Source organism: Aotus nancymaae, unplaced genomic scaffold, assembly GCF_030222135.1.
Source record: "Aotus nancymaae isolate 86718 unplaced genomic scaffold, 86718_ANA_hifiasm-v0.15.2.pri h1tg000036l, whole genome shotgun sequence".
Classification (NCBI taxonomy): Eukaryota; Metazoa; Chordata; class Mammalia; order Primates; family Aotidae; genus Aotus; species Aotus nancymaae.
In genome coordinates, this window is record NW_026988450.1 from 89,386,392 (window position 1) to 89,406,998 (window position 20,607).

Consider the following 20,607-nt stretch of genomic DNA (forward strand, 5'->3'; position numbering starts at 1 on the left):
AGCTATTCTCCTGCCTCAGCCTCCTGAGTAGCTGGGATTACAGGCACCCGCCACCATGCCCAGCTAATTTTTATATTTTTAGTAGAGACGGTGGAGGGTCGGGGGTTCAGGCTGGTCTCAAAACTCCTGACCTTGTGATCAGCCCGCCTCAGCCTCCCAAAGTGCTGGGATTACAGGTGTGAGCCACTGTGCCCAGCCCTAGCACATATATTCTAAATCTATTTCCCATGCAGACGTCAGGCTTAAAAGAATTGAACTTCCAAAAAAAATCAACTACCCCAAATTAACCAACCATTGAACGTTTCATTGTATTACTTTATGTTCTTTTTTTTTTAACTTTAACCTTTTCTTTTTTTGTTGTTTTTTTGAGATGGAGTCTCACTCTGTCGCCCAGGCTGGAGTGCAGTGGTGCCATCTCAGCTCACTGCAACCTCTCCCTCCCAGGTTCAAGTGATTGTCCTGCCTCAGCTGCTGAGTACCTGGGACTACAGGCGCATGCCACCATGGCCGGCTATTTTTTTGTATATTTAGTAGAGATGGGGTTTCACTGTGTTAGCCAGGATGATCTCGATCTCCTGACATCATGATCCGCTTGCCTTGGCCTCCCAAAATGCTGGATTACAGGCATGAGCCACCGCGCCCAGTCAACTTTAACCTTTTCTTTCTAGATGACTGTGTGTGTGTGTGTGTGTGTGTGTGTGTGTGTGTGTGTATTTACATTTGCAGCCTACTTTTGTTTATGTGAACTTATTTAACACATCTTTGAGATTTTGTGAACTTCATTTTTTTGTTCTTAAACCATACAATAATCCTCCCATATTAAATGTTATTTATGAAATGTTTCATAAGTATAGAAAAGTTTAGAGAGAAACCACAAGTGCTAACTAGATGCGGCACCTAACATCAGTAGTTTCATATTTTGCCACATTTGCTTCAAAGGTGCCAACCCTCCATATTTGTCCTTAACTCTAATCATTTTGGATGGGGATTCATTGGTATCTCTGGCTTTTTATTCTTTTTTCGTTTTTGAGACAGGATCTCCCTCTGTTGCCCAGGCTGGAGTTCAGTGGTGCAAACACAGCTCACTGCAGCCTCAAACTCCTGGGTTTAAGCCATCCTCCACCTCAGCCTCCGGAGTAGCTGGGACCACAGGTGTTCACTGCCATGCCTGGCTAACTTTTAATTTTTTTTACCTAGAGAGGGATTTAATTTTTATCCCTTATAGATAACCTTTATTGTGTAGTTGTTCTTTTCTTCACTGACTATTGTATATGAATGTTTGTGTGTATTTGAAAATAAAATCAGGCCTCCATGGAATTGTGGGTCTGTTTCTGCCCTCTGCTGTTTGTTTTGTTTTTACGCTGTCTGCCAGTATCATAATCTTAAACACTGCAGACTTCTAATGTCTTAATAGGGCAAGTCCCTATAATCTCTTTCTATTCAGAATTGTCACGGTTATCAGTCTTTGGCTTTTTACTTTTCTGTGTGAATTTGAGGGTTATCTTTTATTTATTATTATTTTTTTTTTTGAGATGGACTTTCACTCTTGTTGCCCAGACTGGAGTCCAATGACACGATCTCAGCTCACTGCAGCCTCCACCTCCCAAGTTTAAGAGATTCTCCTGCCTCCTGAGTAGCTGGGATTACAGGCCCCTCCAACATGCCCAGCTAATTTTAGTAGCGATGTTTTTAGTAGCGATGGGTTTTTCCATGTTGGCCAGGCTGGTCTCAAACTCCTAACCACCTCGGCCTCCCAAAGTGCCAGGATTACAGGCAGGAGCCACTGCACCCAGTGGGATTATTTTACTATATTGTGCCACAGAATATTTTATTAGCTTTTGATTGGAATTGCATAGAATTATAAATTTGGTGTTTGTGACTTTCTGCTGGAAATCTTGATACCAAGGACATTCTGATGTTTGCATTTATGACAATTTTCATTGGAGCTAAATTTCAATAAGTAGAAGTTTGGGTCAGAGGATGTGATCATTGAAAAACAACGTTGTTTGATCAGATTGGCAGATATTTTTAAATGGGTGGACAGCAGTAATCACTGGCAAAGATTTGGGTAATGGGCACTTGAGCATACTGCTAGTGACAGGGAATTCTACACATTTGTGCATAGAATCTGGAAATGGCTATTAAAATTAAAACACCAGTTTCAGCTGGCCACAGTGGCCCACACCTGTAATCCCAGCACTTTGGGAGACCAAGGCCAGTGGATCACTTAAGTCAGCCTGGCCAATGTTGTATCCAAGTGAGTTATAGAAGAAACAGCACGCTCTGAGTTTCAAATTAAGAGTCCTTTATTCTCTCAGCCCGGAGGAAGGGGCTTGATTTCCCTTTATACCTTAATTTAGGTAGGGGAGGGGGAGCCTAGCTGAAGCAGAATTTTACAGAAGCAGAACAAGCAAGTTAGATAAGGAAGCTGGTAACCAGTGGGCAGGAGGTTCCCAGGATTGTTGGTTGCTAAGGGTATTTCCATACAATCACGAAGGGGATTTGCAGGGGGAACTTTCCATACAATCAATCACCAAGGAAGCTATTCACAATAGCAGGGAGACTTGCCAAGCAGGATGTGGTTACAATGGTTACAGGTACTGTGAACAGTGTGAACCACTTTTAACTGTTCAAAGCTTTGTGTGCAGCTTGACTCAGTAAGGCGCCTGAGGGGGCCGAGGCAGGGAGGGAGAAGCCAAGCTGGAGCCTACTGCCAAGATGGAGTCAGTTAGGCTAACACAGGCTAGGTTATGACACCAACATGGTGAAACCCCATCTCTACTAAAAAAAAAAAAAAAGCAAAAAGAAATTAGCCGGGCGTGGTTGTGCTTGCCTGTAATCCCAACTACTCGGGAGGCTGAGGCAAGAGAATTTTTTGAGCCTGAGAAGTGGAGGTTGCAGTGAGCCAAGATCATGCCATTGCGCTTCAGCCTGGGCGGCAGAGCTAGACTCTGTCTCTAAATAAATAAATAGATAAGCAGGAAGGGTAAGAGAGTTCTAAATATGAGCACGTATCTGCATATATTTGTGTAAGAGCCTCAGGAAACAAAGAGCACACACACCAAGCTTAAAATGGGTATTCCAAGGGTCAGGTTGTGGGTAGGGAGGGAACTATTTTAAAATACATCTCTTTAACGTGTGCCTTTATATTGACTTAAAATTTAAAAAGTAGGATAGAATTCACGTACCATAAAATTCACACCTTTAATCAGTATGCAGTTTGGTGGATTGTAGTGTACTCAAATTGTAATGGCCACTGTCTAATGCCAGAAGATTTTCATCGGTTCATTTATATTGACTTTTAATTTATTTCTTCTTAAAAATTTTTAAATTTCATTTTATTTTTGAGATAGGGTCTCACTTTGTCACCCAAGCTGGTGCGATCAGGGGTCACTGCAGCCTTTACCTCCTGAGCTCCAGTGATCCTCCTGACTCAACCCCACAAGTAGCTGGAATTACAGGTGCACACCGCTACACCTAGCTAATTTTTGTGGGGTTTTTTTTTTTTTGGGTATCGATGAGGTCTCACTATGTTGCCCAGGTTGATCTTGAACTCCAGAGCTCAACTGATCCCCTTGCCTCAGTCTCCGAGAGTGCTGGCCTTACAGGCACAAGCCACTGTGCCTGGCCTATGTTGACTTTTTATAAAAAGCATGTTGTACTTGAGTCGTTTTTAAAACATAAAAATAATTAAAAAAGAAAAAAAAACAAGAATCACAGTGATTTGTCAGAGCGGTGGGTCTGTTCTGGAAAAGAGAGTTTTGCCTGTCCGTGCTGTCAGGGTCAGTCAAATGCCCAGCCTTTCTGGAGAGTCAGTGGTAGATTTTTCTCTCTGCTTTCATACAAATGGGATAATAAAATTGTATCAGCCATTTTAAGCAACTGAATGAAAATAAATTTTGCCTTTACCATTTTCATTGTTCAAAATCCTAAAGTTCTTGCTTCTTAGTTGATAAATTACACCAGTTGACATTTTCTGTAGCCTAGGGTGAGAATACTGTATCACTGCCCATCAACATTATTAGGTTAAATGAAAAGGTGTGCAAACTCATATCTTACTGTTTTGCAACTCTTGGTTTACAAGGAGGTTAAATTTTCATCATGTTTCCTAATCATTTGTATTTAAAAACAATTTCGTTTTTTTGGTGAATGGACTATTCAGGGACACCCACTGGTAGTGGCATAGTGGCCTCAGCCCTTTGTTGCGTACCCCTGACCCCCCAATGGAGTCTTACTTTGTCACCCAGGCTGGAGTGCAGTGGTGTGATCTCGGCTCACTGCAATCTCTGCCTCCCGGGTTCAAGCAGTTCTCCTGCCTCAGCCTCCTGCGTAGCTGGGATTACAGGTGTGTGTCACCACACTCCACTAATTTTTTTATTTTTTAGTAGAGACAGGGTTTCACCATGTTGGCCAGGCTGGTCTTGAACTTCAGACCTCATGATCTGCCCACCGTGGCCTCCCAAAGTGCTGGGATCACAGGTGTGAGCCTCCGCACCCAGCCAAGCCCTTTGTTGAATAACCATTTCCTTCTCCATCTTTGTCCTTATTTACTGTGTATTTAATTCTTGTATTGTGATTTATTTCCAATGACGTGTTCACCTTTTAACATTGAGTTTTCTTCCATATTTAGCGTGTGTACGATGAAGAAGTGGAGGAGCCAGTACTGAAGGCTGAGGCAGAAGAAACAGAGCAGGTACTTGTATGAAATCACTCTTGAGCTGAGTTTCTGACTTTGAGAAATGTAGAGATCGATGTATTATGAGGGTACTAGGGATGGTGGGTGGGGGAGGGAAAGGGAGGTACTGCTCCTGACAGCAGCCCAAAAGGGGATTCTTTCCTTTGTTTCTGAAATGTAGTGTATTAACTAATACAGAGATCAGATTCTTGAATTCTGGCATAGGAATAGAGTAGAAGTCAGCAAACAACTTGTGTAAAGGGCCAGATAGTAAATATTACAGATTTGGAGGGTTACAGAGGTCATTTTTTTGCTGTGGCTTCCTGTGTTACAGATGCACCGACCCACTTCCTCCTGAGGTCTTCTCACACCAGAGCCCAAAACATAGCTAAGAGGTTCTGGGTCACACTGACTTCTTAGCACTCCAGCAGAGATTCCTTTTTCTTCCACTCAGGAAGGCACAATGGACTGTGAATAAGTTTATTATGGGAGTAGCTTTGAATTCACTGTCATTTATTCAGAAAATATATATCACCTGTAAAGGTTGGCGCTTTGTCACAATTATTTCTTGTGACAGATGAAGCTGTTAGACTACGAAAGGGTATTAGAAACCAGCTGTAGCTCTGCCTGTTCCCAGCTGTTTTTTTTTTTTTTTTAAACAGTTTATATTAAAAACAAATTTTTTTTTTTTTTTTTGAAATGGAGTCTCGCTCTGTTGCCCTGGCTGGAGTGCAGTGGCACAATCTCAGTTCATTGCAACCTCTGCCTCCCGGGTGCAAGAGATTCTCCTGCCTCAGCCTCCAAGTAGTTGGGACTACAGGCCCGTGTCACCATGCCCAGCTAATTTTTTTGTATTCTTAGTAGAGACAGGGTTTCACCGTGTTGGCCAGGCTCATCTCAAACCTGACCTCAAACGATCCGCCTGCCTCAGCCTCCCAAAGTGCTGGGATTACAGGCGTGAGCCACCGCACCCAGCCAACCCCCTTTTGATGTAGAACAAATTTATAAAATAATTGTAATTGTCCACTATTTTTTTGTCTTTTTAAACTATAATGGAAAAATGAGACCTCTGGGTATTTTGTTCCAAGTCTTAACTCCTAAAATTACCCAAGAGACCCTTAACCAAGGCTCGTGAGATAGTCATGGTGAATCTGAGAGTATAGACCTGTTACTCCTCCAGCAGTGGGGAAGTAGCGTGCCATTCATTGTTAGGATACTTCTCCACACAGTAGTCGCACCTCTGCTTTTGTAGATGATGACTGACCTTGGAGCTCTGGGACCTTAAGTAGTTCATTGCATGTCTAGAAAGGGGCAAACTTGGGATTTAAAACTTGCAGTCTTTTTTTTTTTTTTTTTGGAGATGGCATGTTGCTCTGTAGCCCAGGCTGGAGTGCAGTGGCGTGACCTCGGCTCACTGCAGCCTCGACCTTCCGGGTCCTGGTTCAAGCAATTCTCCTGCCTCAGCCTCCTGAGCAGTGGGATTACAGGCACGTGCCACCATGCCCAGTTAAGTTTTGCATTTTTAATAGACGGGGTTTCACCGTGTTGACCAGGCTGGTCTTGAACTCCTGACCTTGTGATCCGCCTGCCTCAGCCTCCCAAAGTGCTGGGATTACAGGTGTGAGCCACTGCGCCTGGCCAAAACTTGCAGTCTTACTCCAAAGTCTATGTCAAGGCATTCAGCAGAATTTGACTTTGTTAACATTTTTAATTAATTTTTTTGGAGCTCGAGCCTAGGGTTTAGAGGACATTCACAATATTCTCTTGGGGCGGTATCAGTATATTGGAGACCCATACTGCATGATATTTGTTTTGTAGGAGAAGACTCGGGAGCAGAAAGAAGTAGATCTCATTCCTAAAGTCCAGGAGGCTGTGAACTGTGGCCTACAAGTATTGGACAGTGCCTTTGAGCAACTTGATATCAAAGCAGGAAACTCAGACTCGGAGAAAATGATGCTAATGGGCGAGTGGAACTGATCCTTGAACCAAAGGTAAAGATGTTCAACTTAAATATTTAGTGTGCACCTGTTATGTTTGGGCTACTTTACTTGGGCACACGATTAGTAAGTAATAGAGTTAACGTTTAGGAAGTGAGTATGTCACTTAGCAGTCTCACATTGACTCCACTAGAAAGGCTCGCTTTTCCCAAGCACTGATGGGGAGTGCAAGGCAACATGTCAAGTTGGGGGTGCAAAGATGCAGGGCATGGCTTCTGCTCTCGAGGTGTGTGTCACAGGTCTGGTGGGAGAGTGAAGACATTCATACCAGTAACCATTATAAATGCTCTGAGAGAGAATTGGCTTCCAGCTGGAACTTTGGGGCAAAGATGATATTTGAATTGGGATTTGAAGGATGAGTAGGCTGGAGAGATAGAGAGTGTTGGGAACCTGAAAGTATGTAGCTTGGGCTAAGGAAAACTGCAGAAGAGCTGAAAGGCATTTGGGTTGTTTCCAGTTTGGGCAGTTATTAAATATAAATGAAGCTGCTGTGGGCATTCCTGTCCAGGCTCCCTCCTAGCCTAGTGAGTGTTGGTTGCTTGACTACGCCTTTCTCCCACATTGTTCAGGGAGATAAGTGGGGCAACACAGAGTCTCGGTGGTGAACTCAGAAAGTTGCCACAGTGATTTTGAGAAACAGCCCTTGTGACACACAGGGCCTTTTGAATTAAAACATGCCACAGAACCAAACTTTTTTTTTTTTTTTTGAGATGCAGTCTCATTGTGTCACCCAGTCTGGAGTGCAGTGGTGCAATCTCGGCTCACTGCAGTCTCTGCCTCATGATTCAAGTGATTCTCTTGCCTCAGTCTCTTGGGTAGCTGGGATTATAGGCACCCACCACTACGCCCAGCTAATTTTTGTATTTTTAATAGATACAGCAGAGGATGTTTCACCATGTTGGCCAGGCTGATCTTGAATTCCTGACCTCAGGTGGTCCGCCTGCCTCAGCCTCCGAAAGTGCTGGGATTACAGATGTCAGCCACTGCGTCTGGCCTGAACCACCAGACTCTTGTAGTCATTCTTTTTTTTTTTTTTTTTTTTTTTTTTTTTTTTGAGACGGAGTTTCGCTCTTGATACCCAGGCTGGAGCGCAATGGCGCTATCCCGGCTCACCGCAACCTCCGCCTCCTGGGTTCAGGCAATTCTCCTGCCTCAGCCTCCTGAGTAGCTGGGATTACAGGCACGCGCCACCGTGCCCAGCTAATTTTTTGTATTAGTAGAGACGGGGTTTCACCATGTTGACCAGGATGGTCTCGATCTCTTGACCTCGTGATCCACCCGCCTCGGCCTCCCAAAGTGCTGGGATTACAGGCTTGAGCCACCGCGCCCGGCCTTGTAGTCATTCTTTAGCTTCACATTTCTCTTCCAGTTTGAGCTTTGCTGTGTCACATCAAAGTGAGGCAGATTGTTTGGAACTGAGCAGCCCACTTGCTGCTTGGCTTTTCACTGTATGCCTTTAAAAGTCAGCTGTGGACTCTGGGAAATGTATTGCCTGGGCCACACTTGAAACTTTCTTTTTTTTTTTTTTTTGAGACGGAGTTTCGCTCTCGTTACCCAGGCTGGAGTGCAATGGCGCGATCTCGGCTCACCGCAACCTCTGCCTCTTGGGTTCAGGCAATTCTCCTGCCTCAGCCTCCTGAGTAGCTGGGATTACAGGCACGCGCCACCATGCCCAGCTAATTTTTGTATCTTTAGTAGAGACGGGGGTTTCACCATGTTAACCAGGATGGTCTCGATCTCTTGACCTCGTGATCCACCCGCCTCGGCCTCCCAAAGTGCTGGGATTACAGGCGTGAGCCACCGCGCCCAGCCCCACACTTGATACTTCCAAGACACACAGTGCTTTCTCTTTTTTTTCCCCTGGCAGAAAAGTTGTGCAGGTACACTTTTCTTTTATAGGAGGATTTGGGAATATCTCTGAGTCAGTGAGAATTAGTCCAAATTCACGCTGTCTTTGCTTTATACTCCATTGGTTGCTGTGACATCGTTGACCCTTTACATTAACCCTCCCAATCTTTCTGTTCTTGTATGAAACATCAGAATTATTCTCCCCTGCTCCAGGGTCCTTTGACAAGGAAGAGTTATTATTGTCAAAGGGCAATGCCTTACAGGGCACAGGGCAGCTTTTCCTCCACCAGTGGAGGTAGGAGGCTGTCCAAGCGTGGAGCACTTTCTTGATTCTACTTTTTTTTTTGAGACAGAGTTTCACTCTTGTTGCCCAGGCTGGAGTGCAGTGGCATAATCTCAGCTTACTGCAGCTTCTGTCTCCTGGGTTCAAGTGATTCTCCGCCTCAGCCTTCTGAGTAGCTAGGATTACAGACATGCACCATAACACTGGCTAATTTTTGTATTTTTAGTAGAGACAGGGTTTCACCATGGTGGCCAGGCTGGTCTTGAATTCCTGACCTCAAGTGATCCACCCAACCCAGCATCCCAAAGTGCTGGGATTACAGGCATGAGCCACTGCACCTGGCCTAATCTATTTTTATATTAAAAAATATATTTTTTCACTCATTAGTACTGCTTTTTAGAGGACAGCTCTCCAGAAGGTTCAGTTTCTTTCCTTGGTCCTCCTCCTCCTGGACCTTATACTAGGAGGTTGCACCCTTTTCCCTGTTTGCTTGCTGCTGATAAACTTTTGGTAGGCTTTTGCCATTTTTGTTAAATTTTGTTAATCCGGCCCTTGGAGAGGGAGATTCTGTGTGATTCAGCTTTATCTTGCCTTTTTTTTTTTTTTTTTTTTTTTTGAGATAGTTTCACGATTATTGCCCAGGCTAGAGTGCAAATGATCTTGGCTCACTGCAACCTCCACTTCCCAGGCTTAAGTGATTCTCATGCCTCTGCCTCCCAAGTAGCTGGGACTAAGGGGCACGCTACCACGCCTGGCTAATTTTTTGTATTTTTAGTAGAGATGGGATTTCACCATGTCGGCCAGGCTGTTCTCAAACTCCTGACTTCAAGTGATCCATCCGCCTTGGCCTTCCAAACTTCTGGGATTACAGGCATGAGCCATGGCGCCTAGCCTTACCTTGCATTTTTACCTAGGATTTGACTTTTTAAAAAATCAGTGAAATAAAGAAGTTTTTGGCTGGGCGCAGTGGCTCATGCCTGTGATCCCAGCACTTTGGGAGGCTGAGGCGGGCGGATCACAAGTTCAGGAAACCATCCTGGCTAACATGGTGAAATCCCATCTCTACTAAAAATAGAAAAAAATTAGCCGGGCGTGGTGGCAGCCTCCTGTAGTCCCAGCTACTCGGGAGGCTGAAGCAGAAGAATCGCTTGAACCGGGAGGGGGAGGTTGCAGTGAGCTGCGATTGCACCACTGCACTCCAGCCTGGATGACAGAGTGAGACTCTGTCTCAAAAAAAAAAAAAAAAAAAGAATTTTTTTTATTTTTAACTTTTAGTCCTGCTTTGTTTCTTATTCTCCTCCTTTGTTATGTAGCTTGTTTCGGGTAGTCAGATGGACCAGGATGTCAGGTGGCACATGTAAGTTTGTTTTCAACTGAAATGTTTGACGGCTTATTCCTTTCCTGGTGTACAGGATGTATACGTTGATCGTTCTTTACCGTATCTCATTGGGTCAAAGCTGTTCATGGAACAAGAAGATGTAGGTCTTGGAGAGCTGTCCAGTGAAGGTACTTTTCTTCACCAAATAATTTGTTAGTTTTAACATTTCTTTTTTTATTTTAAAATAATTTCAAACTTTAAAGTTTTAAGATTAAAGAACTCACGTATACCCTGCACTCGGGTTTACCAGTTAACTTTTCACTACATTTGTTTTATTGTTCTCTACATATACATAATATTTTGTCTTGAACCTATTTGGGAGACATAATATTCATGCCATTACATCTAAATGTTTCTGTGTGCGTTTTCTTTTTTTTTTTTTTTCTTTGAGCTAGTTTCGTTCTTGTCACCCAGGGAGTGCAGTGGCACAATCTTGGCTCACTGCAACCTCCACCTCCCAGGTTCAAGCAATTCTCCTACCTCAGCCTCCTGAGTAGCTGGAATTACAGGCACCCGCCACCATACCTGGCTAATTTTTGTATTTTTAGTAGAGACGGGGCTTTACTATGTTTGCCAGGTTGGTCTCAAACTCCTGACCTCAGGTGATCCTCTGTGTGTGTTTTCTAAGAACAAGGGCATCTCTTGTATAACTATAGTAGAATTACAAAAGCCAGGACATTATCTGTTATCCAATCTGCTATGTTCGCATTTTGCCATTTGTCCCAGTGGCACCCTTTACAGTCTCTCTCTTTTGTTCTCTGGTCTAGGACTCTGTCCAGGGCCGGTTACCACATTTAGTTGTCAAATCTCCAGTTATCTTTTAGTCTGATGCTGTTACAGCCTTTCTTGCTTTTTATGACCTTGACATCTGTAAAGAGTACAGGCCAGTTTTTTTTTTCTTTGTAATGAATAATTTTTTTGAGGAGAGATACTTAAAGACTACATAAATATCTAATTCCTTACCATAATGAAGACACTTTTAATTCCAGTAAATGGGTATCGATGGTTTTATCAAGATCTCCGTGTTGCTCTTGTATGGTGGTTTGTGATTTTGAGAAGGAGCTAAGGACGTTTTCTTGTGAATATTGGTGTGGTGACCCTTATCTCTCTTCTCAACAGAAGGCTCTGTAGGCAGTGATCGTGGCAGTATTGTGGACAGTGAGGAAGAGAAAGAAGAAGAGGTAAGGGCTGTTTGGTATGACCAGGTCACGGTGGGCAGCAAGCTTAAGATGGGCCTAGCAGGCTAAGTAAATAACAACTGTGAATTTGTAATCTGTTTCCATAAAGCTTTTAACAGTGATAGAAGCCACATTCTGAGTTCTTTTAATCTAGGGTTAGATTTCCTTTTTGCCTTATGTACAATAATCAGGAAAGCTCCTATAATCTGTTTCACTGTTATCCTACCTCCCACCTTGACACCAAATTCCTTCTTCACCCAGTATATTTTTGAGAAGGACAGCTTAGATGTTTTGGTGGAATCTCTGCCTGGGATATAGTCTTGAGTATATTCTGTCTTTGAACAATTCTAAGAAAAAAAATACATACATTTAGAACTTTGGTCAACTGTAAAACGTAGAGCAGGATATGCTGAAGGCAACCACATACATTCTGTTTTGCTGCTGCTTCTAGCACCTTCATATCCACAGAGCATAATCTCATTTCCTAGTCTGGCGTTTGAGTCTGTGGGCCTTGACCACAGTTGAATCTGCAGTTGTTCTTTAGATGGGATATTCATTATTGCAAGGGACACAGCCATGTTGAAGGAGAGTCCTTGAGTATGGGGTTTCCGAAAGGAGACAGTGTTGTGTGTGTGCTTTTCTCTTCTGATTGGTCCCCCTTTCTACGCTCTCCCTCCCCTGCCCTTCTTCCAGCCGTACAAAGAAAAACCTGACAGCCGGAAATAAGCTTTCTTAAGTAACTATTAGCTGAATCCCTTGCTTTTAGCCATGGATGTAGGTCTTTACTAAATTGCTGGTAGCAAATACTCATGTTACCTTCTTAGGCCTAATGAAGTATTTGTCCTATCAAGAGGAACTAGAGACAGTATAGTCCAAAATGTAAAATAATACAAACTGACTTTCGATAATTTAGTTAGTTTAATGTGCAGTTCTTACTTTAAATCCAAAGGCAAGAGTTGAAAGTGCAGGTGATGTGAGCAAATTGTTAGAGGCATTTAAGTGAGCCACAACAATAACATGTTAACTGGAACAATCCTTGACAATATTGCCAGCTGCCCCACTACCTGCACCTTGATACTTAAGGTGACCGGTAGTCAGTACAAAGACTGAGTGTCAGAGCTTTTTCTCCATTTGACATGGAATCAGCCTGGCCCAGAGACTTAGACCTGAAATCATTTCTGTGCTTCGAGGTAAAGCCTGTTTAACAACAAAGCCTTTTTTTTCCCCTCCGAAGGAGTCAGATGAAGATTTTGCCAATCATAGTGACAATGATCAAAACTGGGTAAGGCTCATGTGTTGAAATGACTTTGTTTTTACATTTTAATTGAAGCATAGTATGTATATTAAAATTACTTTTGAATTTTATTTATGACTAAGTGAGGATTTTTTCAGTATACAACTTATTTTCCTTTAGGCATTTCATGTATTTAGGCTATTTCCTTTGTATATTTTTTCCCAATTTTCCTTTATAGTTTATCTTCATTTTTCTTAGAAAACAAAGAAGTAAAAAACAAATTGGAAAATAGAGCCTCTAAAAGAAGACTCAGTTACCCAAACTGAATTGCTTTGCATGAGTCCCTCTCCTGAGTCCCCCTCTCCTGTGTCCCCTCTCCTGTTTTAAAACTGGAGACAAGCTAGTAGTGACATTAATAAATATTCACAAGATGAAAACTTCTGACCCTACTGTCTTAGTACAGTTATCTTAATTTTTGAATATCTAAGGGCATATTGTTTTCATAGTATGCATATTTTATTTTCTGCCCTTTTATGTTAACATTTCATAAATGTTTCCTTATTTTATTTTATTTTTTGAGATGGAGGTTTGCTCTTGGCGGCCAGGCTGGAGTGCAATGGTGCGATGTCAGCTCACTGCAACTTCTGCCTCTAGGATTCAAGCAATTTTCCTGCCTCAGCCTCCTGAGTGGCTGGAATTACAGGCGCCCACCATCATGCCAGCTAATTTTTTTGTGTTTTTATTAGAGATGGGGTTTTACCATGTTGGCCAGGCTGGTCTCGAACTCCTGATCTCAGATGATCCACCTGTCTCGGCCTCCCAAAGTGCTGGGATTACAGGCATGAGTCACCACGCCCGGCCTCCTTATTTAAAAAAGTCTTTGCAGTTTGCTTTGTATAGTCTTTGCTATATACTTTTAAACTTACTAAATATGATACTGTCATAGTCTCTAAATGTATAAAGAGTTTTATTTTTGATGTAACAATGTATTCAATATTTTCTTTTCTTTTTTTGAGACAGAGTCTGACTCTGTTGCCCGGGCTGGAGTACAGTGGTGTGATCTTGGCTCACTGCAGTCTCTGCCTCCAGGGTTCAAACCATTCTTATGCCTCAGCCTCCCTGAGTAGCTGGGACTAAGGTGTATGTCACCATGCCTGACTAATTTTTTGTATTTTTAGTAGAGACGGGGTCTCCCCATGTTTCCTAGGCTAGTCTAGAACTCCTGCGCTCAGGCAATCCACCCAGTCAGCTTCCCAGAGTACTGAGATCACAGGTGTGAGCCCCATACCCAGCCAATATTTTCATACATAGAAATCCTTTGCTTCTGTGAACTGTTTCTTCAGAATAAAGTGGTATAGAATTATTAACATAACTCTTAATGTCTGGTGGACCTTCTAAATTACAGATTATGCATGTTGATTTTCCTACAGTCTCATCACTGGGGTGATGATTTAAAATTTTTTTTTGCTAAAAATTTGCATTTCAATTTCTTAACTGGGAAATATTTTTTTCACAAAAATGTTTAACTATCAAATAAAGGATTTTGTATTTTCTGGTTGGTACTGTATTTTTCTGGTTGTATTCATAAATGTGGTTGGTCTTTATAATTTTAATAATCAGTCTTTCTTCATAGGATATTTGTTTCTATGGAATTTCCCATTAAAATCTGCAAATATAGACAGTTTTTCTTTTTTTTTGAAACTGAGTCTCGCTCTGTCCCCCAGGCTGGAGTGCAGTGGCACGATCTTGGCTCACTGCAACTTCCACCTTCTGGGTTTAAGTGATTCTCGTGCCTCAGACTCCCAAGTAGTTGGGATTATAGGCATGCGCCACCATGCCCAGCTAGTTTTTATATTTTTAGTGGAGATGGGGTTTCGCCACATTGGCCAGGCTGATCTTGAACTCCTGACCTCAGGTGATTGCCTGCCTCAGCCTCCCAAAGTGCTAGGATTACAGGTGTGAGTCACCATGCCTGGCCACAAACAGTTTTTCTTTCTTTCTTTCTTTTTTATTTTTTTGAGACAGGGTTTCACTCTTGTTGCCCAGACTGGAGTGCAGTGGCATGATCTCGGCTCACTGCAACTTCCACCTCCCAGGTTCAAGCAGTTCTTCAGTCTCAGCCTCCCTAGTAGCTGGGATTACAGGTGTCTGCCACCACATTCAGCTAATTTTTGTATTTTTAGTAGAGACAGGGTTTCACCATGTTGGCCAGGCTAATCTTGAACTCGTAACCTCAGGTGATCCACTCGTCTTGGCCTCCCAAAGTGCTGGGATGACAGGCATGAGTCACCACGCCTGACCACAAACAGTGTTTCAAAACAGTACAATATAGTGATTAAAAACACCTGCTTATGCAACAGGTTGGTTCTGTGTGCTGCGGCCAACCTCAAAGTTGTAAGGATTAAATTAGGTAATAAAGTGCTTTTAGTAACATGCCTGGCACAGTTTGTTGATTCAAACATTGAAAAAAAAAAATTCTAATTATACATAGTAGTATATACGTTTGGAAGAATTAGAACTTAACAGATGAGGCTAAGTTTGAGCCTTCCAGTTCTTTCCTTCTCTGCATACTCTTCAGAGGTAACTGGGGTCATGCTCTGGGAGCATGTCTTTCCAGGTCTTTCTCTTTGCTTTTGTAAATGCACCTGTTTCCACAGAAATTCTATAGTGTATGCAGAGGTGGTATCGTGCTGGATTTGTTATTCTGCACTTTTTTGCGTGACCTACCTTGGATGGCTCTCAGTTGTTACAGCTTTTACCTTTTAACTATTACTCAGTATTCTTACTAAGGTCAGACTATGCTGATTTTGTTTCTATTTCTCTGGTATTAGGCCAGGCACGGTGGCTCATGCCTGTCATCCCAGCACTATGGGAAGCCAAGGTGGGCGGATCACTTGAGATCAGGAGTTTGAGACCAGCCTGGCCAGCATGGCGAAACCCTGTTTCTACCAAAAATACAAAAATTAGCCAGCTGTGATGGCAGGTACCTGTAATCCCAGTTACTCAGAAAGCTGAGGCAGGAGAGTCCCTTGAACCCAGGAAATGGAGGTTGCAGTGAGCCAGGATCACCCCGTTGCACTCCAGCCTGAGCAACAAGAGTGAAACTCCTTCTCAAAAATAAAAATATTTCTCTAGTAACAACCAGTTTTGATATTTCAATATTTTGCTTTTTTTATTCTTGTTGTTACAGTCTTATTAAATAATATATTTTTATTTAGATTCCAAGTAAAGCTTGTGTATTATTTGTTCCAGCTTATCTGCTGCTTCATAACTTGCTGCATCATAATTATGATTATTATTTTAAAAAACTGTTACCTCTTTGAAGGAGGAGCCTAAAGCCTAAGTGACAATATCTCTTCTTCAGCTTGGTGACTATCTAATGGTTCTAATCTGATTATTTTATACTCTTAGCACGCGACACAAATGAGTGATGAAGAAGAGGATGATGATGGTTGTGACCTTTTTGCTGACTCCGAGAAGAAGGAGGAAGATATTGAGGACATTGAAGAAAGTACTAGACCTGTAAGGAAGACTGTAGTTGCTGTTGCTTGGCAGGGTTTTAGCACTGATGACTTGTTTCTTGTATTGTCACTTACTTTGTATCACTCTCATTTTTGCATATTTCTCATTTCATTTACGCTTCAGAAGATAATGGCGAGCATCTCAAATTGCAAGTACCACTTTCCTGTCCAGATGTTATGATTTTATGAGTCAAATCATTCAGAATATGTGTGGTTCCAGAGTTTCAAGACCCTAGTGCTCCTGTCTTTCTCCCCATGCAGCTTATTCTTATTTTCTTATTTAGATTTTTAAGTATTAAAGTGAAGTACTATAAAAGTAAGAAAATCAAAGAACATCTCTCTTTGAAGGAACATTTTATGAGTCCTATTCCTTGGGTGAGCTGTATAGTGTACATATGTATAGTGTACATGTTTAAATTCATTTAATTACACTGTTTTTTCCTCAGTTGAATTTCTTTGCTCTTGTATACATAATGTTTTTAGGTGTCCAAAAGTGAAGTGTACTGCTTTTTTACAAAAAAGTGACTCTTTTGATTTCTCCTGCTGTAGAAAAGAAGCAGACGTACGTAATTTGCTAATGAGCTGGCTGCCCGCATCAAGGGTGACGCCGTGGGCCGAGTGGACGAGGAGCCAACAAGTGAGCCCCAGCCACATTGACAAGAAGTAGGGGAGGGGTAGTGCAGGGCCTTCTGCTGGCTTCACCACAAGCAGGTTTCCCTTTTTATTAGTAACTACAAATGCAGAAGAGGCTTAAATTGTAGCGCTTACTCCTTTTTTGGTTAATGAACTCCTTTTGATAACTGAACGCTGTGGACCCACAAGCAAAATGTACGTGTACACATCTAGATAATACTTTACATATAATTTCAGGGGATTAATGGAAACTCCAGAGAACCATAGGCAACAGCTTAAGAATTCCTGGCTGAATATTTACTCCTGTATTTTGAACAAATAAGAATGTACTATATAATAGCACATTCTAGTTATATAACAGGGTAGAAAGTTAGCATAATAATTCTTTCAACAAATATGATTCTGATACGCACATGAGCTGGTATGAAAGCAGAAGCCTTCTGCCTTACAAAGAGACTCTTGAGTGCCTACCATGGGCAGGGCAGGGGGTTCAATGCTCTGGTGAAGCTGAGATGGAAGGCAGTTGTCTTGTTCTTAGCTATGACAGACTTGTAGAGAAACAGGATGTGTATACTGAGGGAGGACTTAGTACTATTAAAACTGTGACCTATGCTTTTCAAGCCTTATCCTCAGGAGAAGCAAAACCTCAGAAGACACTGAAAGAGAAGAAGGAAAGGAGAACTTCAGACGGTGGGCCTTTTCCATCAATTCTATTAATTTAGGAGACTTTTGACTCAGGTATGTTGCTTACATAATTCATAAAGTACTGCTTTGCATGCTGTTTTCCCTCTGACAAATGGGTCTGTCTCCATTTACTTTTTTTAGCCTCTGAAAGCATGTTTTGGGGTGCTGGGAGGAGATGGGGTATGGACTAAAAATGCCTGTAAATATTTGATTTATTAGATTTTAGAGCAATCATGTCTTGTCTTTCTAGAATTCTCTAGAAGTACAGAAACTTAGGGATCTCTAGCATTTGTTTGTAAGGAATATATCAGGCCTTTTCATATTAAGCAGTCATGTCTGCTGCATTCCACTTGTCCCTGTGTCAGTCTGCAGATCCCTTTGTTTAGTCTACCCTTCCTCCCCCCAGATTGTTGGGGAAATGGGTCTTGAATATGGCATCTGACCCTAATACTTCCTTCAAAGTAAATCTAGATCAAGGATGCTGGCCTAGAGAATGAATGCTCTCTGCTGCAAGCATTGACATATTTGAGAGTGGGGGCCCACAGGGCCTTTTGAGGGCATCAGTGGACTATGCCAGGGGTTTAGTGTGAAATTCATCAGACTGCCTCACACTTTGTTAAATAGGGTCAGATAAACTCCTTGCCAGTTTGGAGATGTTGCAGATGCCAACCCGGGAATCTGGGTTCCAGACCCATCTTTAATGCTCCCTGCAAAACATTGCTTTCTGTTTGCTAGATGAAGAGGATAACTTATTCGCACCCCCTAAGCTGACCGATGAGGACTTCTCACCATTTGGCTCTCGAGGTGGCCTGTTTAGTGGGGGCAAGGGGCTCTTTGATGATGAGGATGAGGAGGTGAGTCCATGGTACCCAGCGACACTCCCTGCAGCTGTATCGGGTTCACAAGGAAGAAATATGCTTTGTTTCTTTAGTGGGAGAAAACAGCTTCTCAGTTGGAAGTTGTTTCTATTTTCAGATTTTGGGACATTTTGAACTAAGAATCTCAGAGTGAGAAATACCGTATTCTTCTATCCTTTGTTAGGTGAGGAGAAGATGTGCACTTGTTAGTGTGAATAATTTACTAGGTGATTGTTTCTTCTCTTATCTGTTACCTTTCATCTTTGTATTTAATTCCTGGACAGACCTCCCAAAGTGCTGGGATTACAGGTGTGAGTCACCACACCTGGCCTAAATTATTTTAGGGTCTGGTTTTGCCGTAGTTATCACTTTGCAACTGATTTTCTGGGAGCATAGTAAATACGTAGTTTTAAATCTTATAGGTTACTTTTCCTTAGAAATCCTCAAATGCAGCTATGCTTTCTCCTGTTTTTTTTTTTTTTTAATCCTTTGTCATATACGTTATTACAACCAAAGTGACTTCTTCACGGAAGCCCCCCAGGATCGACAAGCTGAAGCCTCTGTTAAGGAGGGTAAGCTGGGGGCTGGCCAACTGCGTCTCAGTGCGCAGAGTTCCAAAAGTGTCTTTCTCATTAGGAGATGGAACCCCGAGGTTGTTCCCAAGTCTTGTTTCTGCGTTGAGCAGGAAGCTGTTATTTTGACCTTGGTCCAGTTGAAAGTAATTCATCTTCACTAATTCATGTCTTGGAAAAAACAGAGTACCATCTGCAAACCCACATCACAGTCTTGCCTCTTTGTTAGGAGAACTCATCAAAAGTCAGACAAGAAAAGTACCCTAGAGCAATGTTGAGAATGGTTTTCATTTAATGAAGTTTAATTTAAAGAAACATTTTTAACATTCTGCATGTAAGTTGGAGACCAGTAATTCCCCAACCCAGTGTGCATTAAAATCATCTGTAAAGTTTTATATACACTTTCTTCCAGCAGACCTTAGTTATATATATATATATATATATATATATATATATATGTATATATTAGTAGAGACAGGAAGGTTTCACCATGTTGGACAGTTGGACAGGCTGGTCTTAAACTCCTATCCTCAAGTTATTACCCACCTTAGCCTCCCAAAGTGCTGGGATTACAGGCCTGAGCCACTGCACATGACCCATCTGTGTAGTTTTTAAAAAGCACAAATATAAATCTATTTCTTAACTTACAAATGTTACTCAATTAGGTTTGTGGTAATTCTCGGGACTTGAGAATTAGTGATTTTAAGCTCCGCGTCTCCTGGGCACATGCATCAGAGCTGGGCCTCGTGGGCCGCTCCTTGTGCTTGCTGTGCTGACTGCTTACCTGGCTACCCTCTGCTTTCTGCTGTCCATGGTTTGGCAGAGGTGACTTGCTTGGTTTCCCTCTTTGCTCTTATTGTCTTTTTTCTTTTTTTTTTTTTAGTTTTTGTATTTTTAGTATAGACAGGGTTTCACCATGTTGGCCAGGATGTTTTTGATCTCTTGACCTCGTGATCCACCCGCCTCAGCCTCCCAAAGTGCTGGGATTATAGGCATGAGCCACCTCACCCGGCTGTCTTCTTTTTTTTTCTACTGATGACTCACACATTTTTGCTGTTCCTTTTTACTTGTTCATTTTTATCCAACTGGAATGGGTAGAGCTGGAACTGTTTGGGGGAGCCCTGGTCATGCTGTCCCTGCCTCCGCCAGTGGTGCTCACTACCTCCCTTGGTGTTCCCCAGCCGACCCACTATTGTGGCTTGATCACAGTCAGCATGCTCTTCCATGGGAGTCATAGCTTGGATTGTGTTAATTCCAAAAGAAAAAAGTCCTTTTTTTAGGAAGGGGAGTGATGGAGATTGAGGAGGAGTCAAGAAAAAAAGTCCTGACATTGGTAGAGAGGAAAATACTAAAGCATTTTAAAATGGCTTGTTTAGGAAAAATTAGTTTCAAAACGTCTGGTACTAACTGCATATATTACATTGCATATATTTCAGGAAGAAAATTGCAAGGAAAGTTATTTTCCTTGTAAAATGGTTATCTCTTGCTATTTCATTCTAGAGTCTTTATCATCCAAACCTGGAAAGAAAATCCCAGCAGGAGCTGTTTCTGTATTTTTAGGTAATATAACTTAAGGTTTGTTTTCTTAAAAGAACACAAATACTGTTTTTTCATTTTTAAAATTATCATCTTCTAAAGCCTGGCTGGAGACAAGGAAGCACCTGGGAGCTTCAAAGGGCTTTGAGCAGCTTATAGAAAGAGCTCATCTACTCATGTTAGCTCTTATTCTCCTAGAGCTCAGTGGCCT

At 42.2% G+C, this 20,607-nt stretch overlaps 1 pseudogene; it reads left to right on the forward strand.

Moving 5' to 3' along the window:
* Positions 1–20,607, forward strand: part of LOC135278061 (WASH complex subunit 2A-like) — a 54,846-nt pseudogene that overhangs the window by 5,804 nt on the left and 28,435 nt on the right.